Source organism: Phyllostomus discolor, chromosome 4, assembly GCF_004126475.2.
Source record: "Phyllostomus discolor isolate MPI-MPIP mPhyDis1 chromosome 4, mPhyDis1.pri.v3, whole genome shotgun sequence".
NCBI classification, from domain to species: domain Eukaryota; kingdom Metazoa; phylum Chordata; class Mammalia; order Chiroptera; family Phyllostomidae; genus Phyllostomus; species Phyllostomus discolor.
In genome coordinates this window covers 105,034,159-105,043,474 of record NC_040906.2, presented here as the reverse complement: position 1 = coordinate 105,043,474, position 9,316 = coordinate 105,034,159, and the positions used below count along the sequence as shown (strand labels likewise).

The following is a 9,316-nucleotide window of genomic DNA, read 5'->3' as shown; positions in this document are numbered from 1 at the left end:
CCCCAAAGACAGTGCCACAACACAGCAAAGAGGGTTGTCCTGTCCTGGAGAATACCTAAGGCCCCACCCCCTTATAACAAGTGCACCAAGACAAAAAATATGGCCCAAATAAAAGAACAGATCAAAGCTCCAGAAAAAGAACTGAGAAGCAAAGAGACAAGCAACCTCCCAGATGTGGAGTTCAAAACACTGGTAATCAGGATGCCCACAGAAATGATTGAGCTTGGTCGCAAAATGAAGGCTACCCAAAGTGAAATAAAAATATTCAGGGAACCAATAGTGACAGGAAGGCAACAGGGACTCAAATCAATGATTTGGAACAAAAGTAAGAAATAAACATCCAACTGGAACAGAATAAAGAAACAAGAATTCAAAAAATGAGGAGAGGATGAGGAAGGAACCTCTGGGACAATTTTAGACATTCCAATATCCAAATCATAGGGGTGCCAGAAGGGGAACAAGAGCAAGAAGTTGAAAACTTACTTGAACAAATAATGAAGGAAATTGTCCCCAATCTGATGAAAGAAATAGACTTCCAGGAAGTCCAGGAAGCCCAGAGAGTCCCAAAGAAATTGGACCCAAAGAAGAACACACTAAGGCACATCATGATTAAGTTGCCCAAGATTAAAGATAAAGAGAGAATCTTAAAAGCAGCAAGAGAAAAGGAGACAGTTACCCACAAAGGAGTTCCCATAAGACTATTGGCTGATTTCTCAAAAGAAACAGTGCAGGCAAGAAGGGGCTGGAAAGAAATATTTGAAGTCATGAAAGGCAAGGACCTACACACAAGATTACTCTATCCAGCAAAGCTTTCATTTAGAATGGATGGGCAGATAAGATAAAGCTAAAGGAGTTCATCATCACCAAGTCCTTATTATATGAAATGTTAAAGAAATAGAAGAGGATCAGACCTCCAGACTTCTCTGAGGCCAACAGCCACCCAACCTGGTACCTGGGGCAACTGGCTTAGTGGACTACCATGGGCTCTGTGTCAAACGAGCAGTTTTCAGGCGGCTGTGCCAAGGCACCAGAGAAGGTGCCAGCAGATGCCTTCCCAGTATCAGAGGAGCAGTAGCTGCTGCACAGTGCCAGCATCTGTAAGTGGTTCTACGTGGTCATGGGGTTCAGCTTCCTGTCCATGATTTCCTGCACCAGGTTCTCACTTGACCCACCAGTGGATGTCTTTGTGCACCAGAGTAAGATGCACATGGAGGCTGGAATGGGAGTAAAAGGGAGAAAACTGTACTTGAACAATGATTAAAATAAAAATAAATTAAAAATAAATAAAAAGATGCACATGGAGGGCTTCCAAGCCTGAAGGAGGATGAGGCAGTAGACTTTACCTTTAAGAATTCCACCAAGGGCCTGTAATCTATTCGAGTTACCAGCCCTGGTGGGGTGTTCTGTATTGGATGTGAGAGGCAGCCAAAAGGGAAGAACATGCAGAAGTGCAGATCAAAAGGAAACAAGTGCTACAACTGTGAAGATCTAGACCATCATGCCAAGAAATGCAAGCTGCCACCCCAGCCCAAGAAGTGCCAATTCTGCCAGAATATCAGCTATATGGTGGTCTCATGTCCATTGAAGGCCCAGCAGGCCCCCAGCTCACAGGGAAAGCCAGCCTAGTTTCGGGATGAAGAAGAAATCCATGGTCCTGCCCTGTTCCCTGATGCCCAGAATTGAGCTACAGTGGGTCAGAGGCTATCCTTTTGTGATCAGGAAGTTTCAAGGAGCAAGCATCAATCTGTAGAATGGAAAAAGTGGGGACAGGGTAGGTAAGGGGCAGCTGGCACTGCCATGTATCTCCAGCTGAGCTCCATAGGTTTACCCCTCTTCTTTCTTGGTCAGAGGGCAAAGAAACTCCAACCAGGGGGAGGCAAAGGAACTATTTGCATGTGAGGGCTTTGGGGGAAATCCCCCGTGCATACTTTATTGTAGTCTCCAGCTTCTGAAAGTGACCTGGATAGGGAAGTTGTTTTCAATTTAAAGAAGGATGTGTAATAATATTTCTCCTGCTGAAGTGAAAAGATTAGCATGAGACCAGACTGATGAACCCAGCCCACAAATGACTACATTCTGTGAGAGGGAATCTCTCAGGGGTACAGCAGACTTTTTCCTTATCCCCCCCCCACCCCGACTCTTGGGAGAGGATGCTGAGAATTGCCCCAGGCAATGGGTTGTGACTATAGGCAAAAGGGATGGTTGGGGAACAGCTGCAGACCTGCTGTTCCTAAGCTCCCTCCCACCCCATTTCTGAGCCAATACAATTTTATTTGGTCCCTTGGACAATGTGCCTTGGGTCCCACTTTCTTTAGAATGGCAACTGCATTAGCTATATGTGAATGATGTATGTTGTGCATTTTAACTTTTTTTCATAATATAAATATGCTGGTTTTGTATTTTTGTGTATTTTAATCTAGGGCCCTCATTCCTACACTGTGTTCTCAGACACATGAGCAATCTCAGGGATAAGTGATCAGTAGCTCTGGGTCTGCACAGCAGGAATACTTTTTGTTTTTATCATCAGGGAGAACAACTATTTGGAGTGAATAGCCTATTGAACTACCTCATTTTTGCCAGTTAGAGCTGGGTTCTCTGCCATAGTGTCCTCTTGAAACCCCTCCATCTTCAATGTTTTGTGGAAGACTAGATTTTAACTGAGTGGCCCCATTGGTTGATCTCCTTCTACTAGAAGATTGCAAAGTGGTCTGAACAGAAATAAGTGATTGGTACAGAGGCTAGGAGAGGTGGGGCTAGGTGAAAGGCACAGAGGGGAAGCCAAGATTAGGTGAGGGTTGTCTATACACGTGTGACCAAGGATTCCTGTTCCAAACCTCTAACTCCAGGGTTTGGGACTCTCATTATACACCAGATCTATCCCTCACTAGATTGGGCTAGGCTTACCATGCACAGCAAAAGGGGTGTGTGTGTGTGTGTGTGTGTGTGTGTTTGTGTTAAAAAGAAAAAAACGAGTTGATAAAGATAGGTTTTAAAAATACCTCTCTACCCATTTTGAGCTGTCCAAGGATGGATAAATGGAGCAGCGACTAAATTCTTCAACCTTTAAAAATTCTTTCCTTTTCCATTTGGCCTTCAGAGAGACCACAAGTGATGACTTCTTTGTGGCACCTAGAGCCAGTGCCCTGCCCTGTTGCAGCAATGACTAGTGTCATAGTAGCTGAAGGAGAAAAGCAGGTTTCATTTACATACTGTGAGATCACTAAAACCTACCACACTGTGTTGAAATGGGGCAAATGCAATATAGGATGCATTGGGTTATGTGTGTCTGATCCTGGGTTCTTGCCTCCCTCAGTTGCTGCCTCCTCTAGTTATTGTATGTGTCTGGGCTTTGTAGGACTTCACAATAGCTGATTTGGTGATTGCTAGGTGGCCTAGTTTGTGCAAATGTGTTGACTGTTCTTTTGGGGTTTTATTGTTTACAAACTTCTTTTTATATTGAGAAAAACAGCTAAAGTGTCTTTGACAAAAGGTTCTGCACCAGGCAACAAGGATCTGAAACATAAGCTTGGGGACCCCTTTTGAAGTGGCGGTCTTGAATCATCCTTTCTTTTGTTTCCTCTTCCCCTCTTTTCTATTTTGGACCAAATCCTCTGTCCTAAAAACTTGACTCCTACCCTGTCTCCTTTTTTATCTGTATCCCACCACAAAAGCCCACATACCCACACATATGCATTCAATGTGTGGAGTGTCACCCCATCTCTTATATAATTTATGAAAAAATTCTGAAGCTAAAAATATTTCATCCCTTTTTCCCAATACCCTGAGTCCAGACCATTCCTTGATATGTGATTCATGCCAAACACTTAGATTGCTGTATTTCAATCTCTAATCCTAGGGTAGAGAAGCAATGAGGGGGCCTTTCATTTTGAATGTGGGGTTGGGAGACCAAGAAAGGGAAGAGGAAAAGTTGCTCAGGAACTTTTATGCAGGTGCAAAGAAACTTATGTCAAAGTAGCCATAAGATTGTTTAATAGGAGACAGATAAATGTAACTCATATTTACTGCTAGAAACCAAAGCTTTTGTGAAATTTTGAATTGATGGGGAAAGAGGGAGGGAGAGTAGGAAAGCATGTACCTGTCTGTTCTTTCCTCGATTCCTTCCCATTTCTGAGCTACAGGAGACTGAGCCCCCTTGGGTTTTGGTGACCTCCATTACTGGGGACTATTTATTTGATGGTTGGTTTTGCTGTGCTGGGTACTTCCACTTGCTATCTATCATTTTGTAAAACACATGCTGACTTTTTCCTTCTCCCAATTTCCCTGGGAAAATAAAATGAAAAAATAAAGGCTTATTCACACTGAAAAAAAAAACTATGAACAGTAAAACGACAACAAACCCATAACTATCAACAACTGAATCTTAAAAAAAAGAAAAACAATGAAAACAAGAACTAAGCAAACAACTAGAACAGGAACAGAATCAGACAAATGCACATCGCATGGAAAAACTCATCACATGGAGGAGGTTTTCAGTGGGGAAGGGGAGGGGAAGAATAGTGGGGAAAGGTACAGAGAATAAGAAGTATAATTGATAGGCATAAAATGGACAGGGAGAGGTTAAGAATGGCATCAAAAACAGAATTCAAAGAACATATACATACAAGCTATGGATATGAACTAAGGCAGGGGGAATGCTGGAGGGTTGGGAGTACAGGGCAAAAGGGGAATAAAGAGGGAAAATTGGGAAAACTGGAATAGTATAATCAATAAAATATACTTTAAAAAGATTCTCTCCTTATCTTCAATCTTGGGTAACTTAATTGTGATATGTCTTGGTGTGTTTCTTCTTGGATCCAGTTTCTTTGGGACTCTCTGGGCTTCCTGGACTTCCTGGAAGTCTATTTCCTTTGCCAGACTGGAAAAGTTTTCCTTCATTATTTTTTCAAATAAGTTTTCAATTTCTTGGTCTTCCTCTTCTCCTTCTGGCACGCCTATGATTCGGATGTTGAAACATTTAAAGTTGTCACAGAGGTTCCTCATCCTCTCCTCATTTTTTTGAATTCTTATTTCTTCATTCTGTTCCCATTGAACATTTATTTCTTACTTTTGATCCAAATCATTGATTTGAGTTTCAGTATCCTTTTCACTGTTGGTTCCTTGTATATTTTCCTTTATTTTACTTTGTATAGTCTTCATTTGTTCCTTCATTTTGCAACCAAACTCAATAATTCTGTGAGCATCCTGATTACCAGTGTTTTGAACTCTGCATCTGAAAGGTTGCCTATCTCCTTGTCTCTCCATTCTTTTTCTGGGGCTTTGATCTGTTCTTTCATTTGGGCCATATTTCTTTGTCTCAGTGCACCTGTTACATTGTAAGGGGCAGAGCCTTAGGTATTTCCCAGGGTGAGGCTGCATTGTGGCACTGTCTGTGGGGGAGGGGTCAGAGAGGGAACAATGATGCTTGCTTGGCTCTTGCCCCAATTTCTGTCACTTCCCTCGCTTCCCACAGGCAGATTGTGCCCTTTCAGGTGCTGTTTCCCAGGTGGGTGGGCTTGGGTATGTTCGAGGATTTCATGGGTTTCTCCAATTGACTCTCCTGTGAGGGTGGGAGTTTCTCCCACCACCCCACCCTCACAGATTTTTACAGCCAGAGGTTTTGAGGCTTTATTTTCCCTCACTAAAATCCTGGGTTGCACTGTTTGTCTCACTCCCCAGTTGTTCCTCCCAGCTTATCTGCATGTGAATGTGTGAAATCTCTTCTGCCAGGCACCACCTCACCTGCCCCAGTCCACTATCTGCTGCCTTGCCGCTGGCCCTCTCCACCCTGGCTTCCCATCTCTGCCCTTCCTACCATTCTGGGTGAAATGTTTCTCCTTTAACTCCTTGGTTGTCAGACTTCCATGATGCAGTTTGATTTTCTGGCAATTCTAGTTGCTTTTTGTTTTAAAATTGGTTGTTATCCTTTTGGTTCTGTGAGGAAGTGAAGTGTTTATACCTACACCACCACCTTGGTTGGAACTCCCCCAATAAAATATATTTTTAAAAAATTAAAAACTTTTGCTCTGCAAAAGACACTATGAAGCAAGTTAGATGATAAGTCACAGACTGGGAGAAAATATTCGCCAAATACACATCTGCTAAAGGACTATAATTCAAAACATACCGATAACTCTTAGAATTCAACAATAAGAAAACAAACAAATAAAAAAAAATGGACTGAAGACCTTAACAGAAACCTCACCAAATAAGATATATGGATGGCAAAGAAGCATTTTAAAAGATGTTCTATATTATATATTTGTATCATCAAGGAAATACAAAATAAAATAAAAATGAGATACTACCACACACCCACAGTATGGCTAAAACCCAGAACACTGACAATACCAAATGCTATTGAGAATGGGGAGCAACAGGAACTCTCATTTATTACTGGTGGGAATGCAAAATGGTACTGCTAGATGGTTTCTTACAAAACTAAACATACTCTTACCATGCAATCTAGTAATCATGTTCCTTGCTATTTACCCAAAGTCACTGAAAATGTATGTCCACACAAAACCTGCACAGAGATGTTTATAGCAGCTTTACTTATAACTGACAAAACTTGGAAGCAACCAGAATGCCTTCAGTAGCTAAATGGATAAATAAACTGTGGTACATCCCACAATGGAATATTATTCAGAACAAAAAAAAATAAGTTCTCAAGTCATGAAAAGACAGGAATGAAGCCTAAACACATACATGGTGAGGCAAAAGTAGGTTTACACTTGTGAATACATGAAACACAGAGCTAATTAAGCTACTGTATCATAATAATTGTAAACTGCATGTCTTTTTCCATACAGACAACTGTAAACCTACTTTTGGCCCACCCTATATTACTAAGTAAAAGAAGCCAATCTGAAAGGCCTGAATACTGTATGACTCTAACTATGTGACATTATCAAAAGGCAAAACGATGGAGATAGTAAAAAGAACAGTGGTTGCAGGGATGGGGTGGGATGGGGGTGAGGAGGAATGAATAGTCAGACCACGGATGCTTTTTAAGCCAGTGAAAATATTCTATATGATACTATAATGATGAATACATGACATTATATATTTGTCCAAACCCATGGAATGTACAACACCAAGAGTGAAGGATAATATAAAACTATGAACTTTGGATGATTCAGATGTGTCGATGTAGATTCATCAATGGTAACAAATGTACCACTCTGATGAGGGATGTTGATAATCGGAGAGGCTATGCTCATGCATGGGGGCAGGGAAATCTCTGTACCTGCCCCTTAATGTTACTATGAACCTAAAGTTGCTCTAAAAATAATGCCTTTTAAAAAAATTAACAGAGCAGATTTTAAAATCTTGACTCAACTATAGGCTATCTATAATGAACCCACTTCAAATTTAAAAATAAAAGTGAAAAGGTATGAAATAAAAACCATGAAAACATTAATTTAAAAAAAAACAGCAGTGGTTACATTAATACCATACAAACTATGCCTCAGAGCAAAAAAATTACCAGGGACATCACATAATGGTTCAAAGAATGATCAATACAGCAAGGAGACACAGAAATCTCAAATGTGTATATCTCAAACAGAGCTTCAAAATTCATGAAAGAAAAAACTTATAGAACTAAAAAGAGAAACAGAAAAACTCACAATTATTGCTGGGAAATATAACATCCCATTCTCAACAATTGATAGAACTACTAGACAGAACATGAAAGAGATGAAATAATTAGCCATGCAGATATATGAAGGGAAAATATTTTAAGCAAAAAAAAAGACAATAAGCAAACCACTCTGGGGTAGGAATATTTTCAGACTGCTTGAGGGAAAGTAAGGAAGCAAGTGAGGCTGAAGCAAAAAGAAAAATAAGATGAAGAGAAGCTATCAAAGAGTTATGAGGTGGGGGACATACCTTCTAGGGTCTTCCTTTGAAAGGTGCTGTGATGACTTTGACTTAAGCAAGGTATGGGGAGTCATTGGTGGATTTTAAGCAGGGAAGTGACCTGATCTGACTACTGGATTAGGGTTGGTTAAAAGGCAAGGGTGAAAACAGAGATAACAGTAATTTGGATCACAGGAAGAGCCACAAAGGCGGTGAGAAGTGTTGGGTTCTTATAATGTACTGAAGGGTCTGCTATCCCATTCTTGCATTGCCTCCTGCTACGGGTCTTGATAGTACCTTAGAAGAAAGAATTTGGGAAACAGAAGTAGGAAAGTAGTTACAAGTAAATTTCTAATTTATTTCTAGTACTTTAAGTTTCTCTAGGGCAGAGGTAGTCAAAGGTTTCTGTAGCAGGCCAGATAATAATTATTTTAAGTTTTTCAAGTCATAAGGTCTTTGTCACATCTCTGCTGTTTTAGTACAAAAGCAGTCATAGACAATATGGAAAAAAAGAAAGAGCATGGGTGTGTCCTTAAATAAGACATTATTTATAGATACTGAAATTTGAATTTCATATAATTCTCATGTATAACAAAATGTTATTCTTATTTCTTCAATCACTTAAAAATGTAATATTCCTCCTTACCTCACAGGACATTCAAAAATAGGTTGGCAGTTTGGACTTGTTCCATGGTGTGTGTTTTGCCAACCCTGCTCTAGATTTTAAATACCCATTTTCATCCCTGGTAAACAGAATCCTGGATATTACATTTCTCACAATTTTATGCTTTCTTATTACCTTGTTCTTTTTACCAGTAGGTGTACCAAGTAACATCAACATAGAAGATATATCCACATTTCAGCACCTAGCAACAAATGTACCTTAAGTATTTCATAAAACATTGTCAATTTCATCACACACTTAGTTATCACACAACTAAGAAGGACCATTATACATCCCCATCTTATAAATCATAATCTTGAAACTCTAGACAAAACTGCTGACGATTAGTGAAACATAAAGATAATTTAAAGTCACTAATCACAGTGACATCAGCATCATGACAGGGTAAGTTGTTTCTTTTTCCTCTCTCCTTTGATTTACAACTAATTAGACATCATAACCAAATTTAGGTGATTCTGCACATTATAACAGGACACCTGGGAGTTTCTACCCACTTGCATATCTGAAATGGAGCAGATAGGACCTCTGTGGGGGCAGAAAATTGAGCCTTCCCAATCCCCACTCCCTGAGAACAAGAAAAATGGAACCCAAGGAGTGTAAAACTGGGCAGATACCCACAGCCAAGAGCTTGTGGAGGTCCAGGCTGCTTGACAAGGGGATCCAGCATGCCAGTGGAGTGGGATAGAGATTTGTTTTGAAGCAGAGCAGATAGAGGAACTAACTCACTTAGTGGACCCCACTTCCACTTCATCAGAACCATAGTGCAAGGCA

General features: G+C 40.4%; 1 pseudogene; it reads left to right on the top strand.

Annotated features, from left to right (window-relative positions):
- The first annotated feature begins 979 nt into the window (after positions 1-979).
- LOC114495378 lies at positions 980-1,800 on the top strand (annotated as a pseudogene).
- Positions 1,801-9,316: the final 7,516 nt, after the last annotated feature.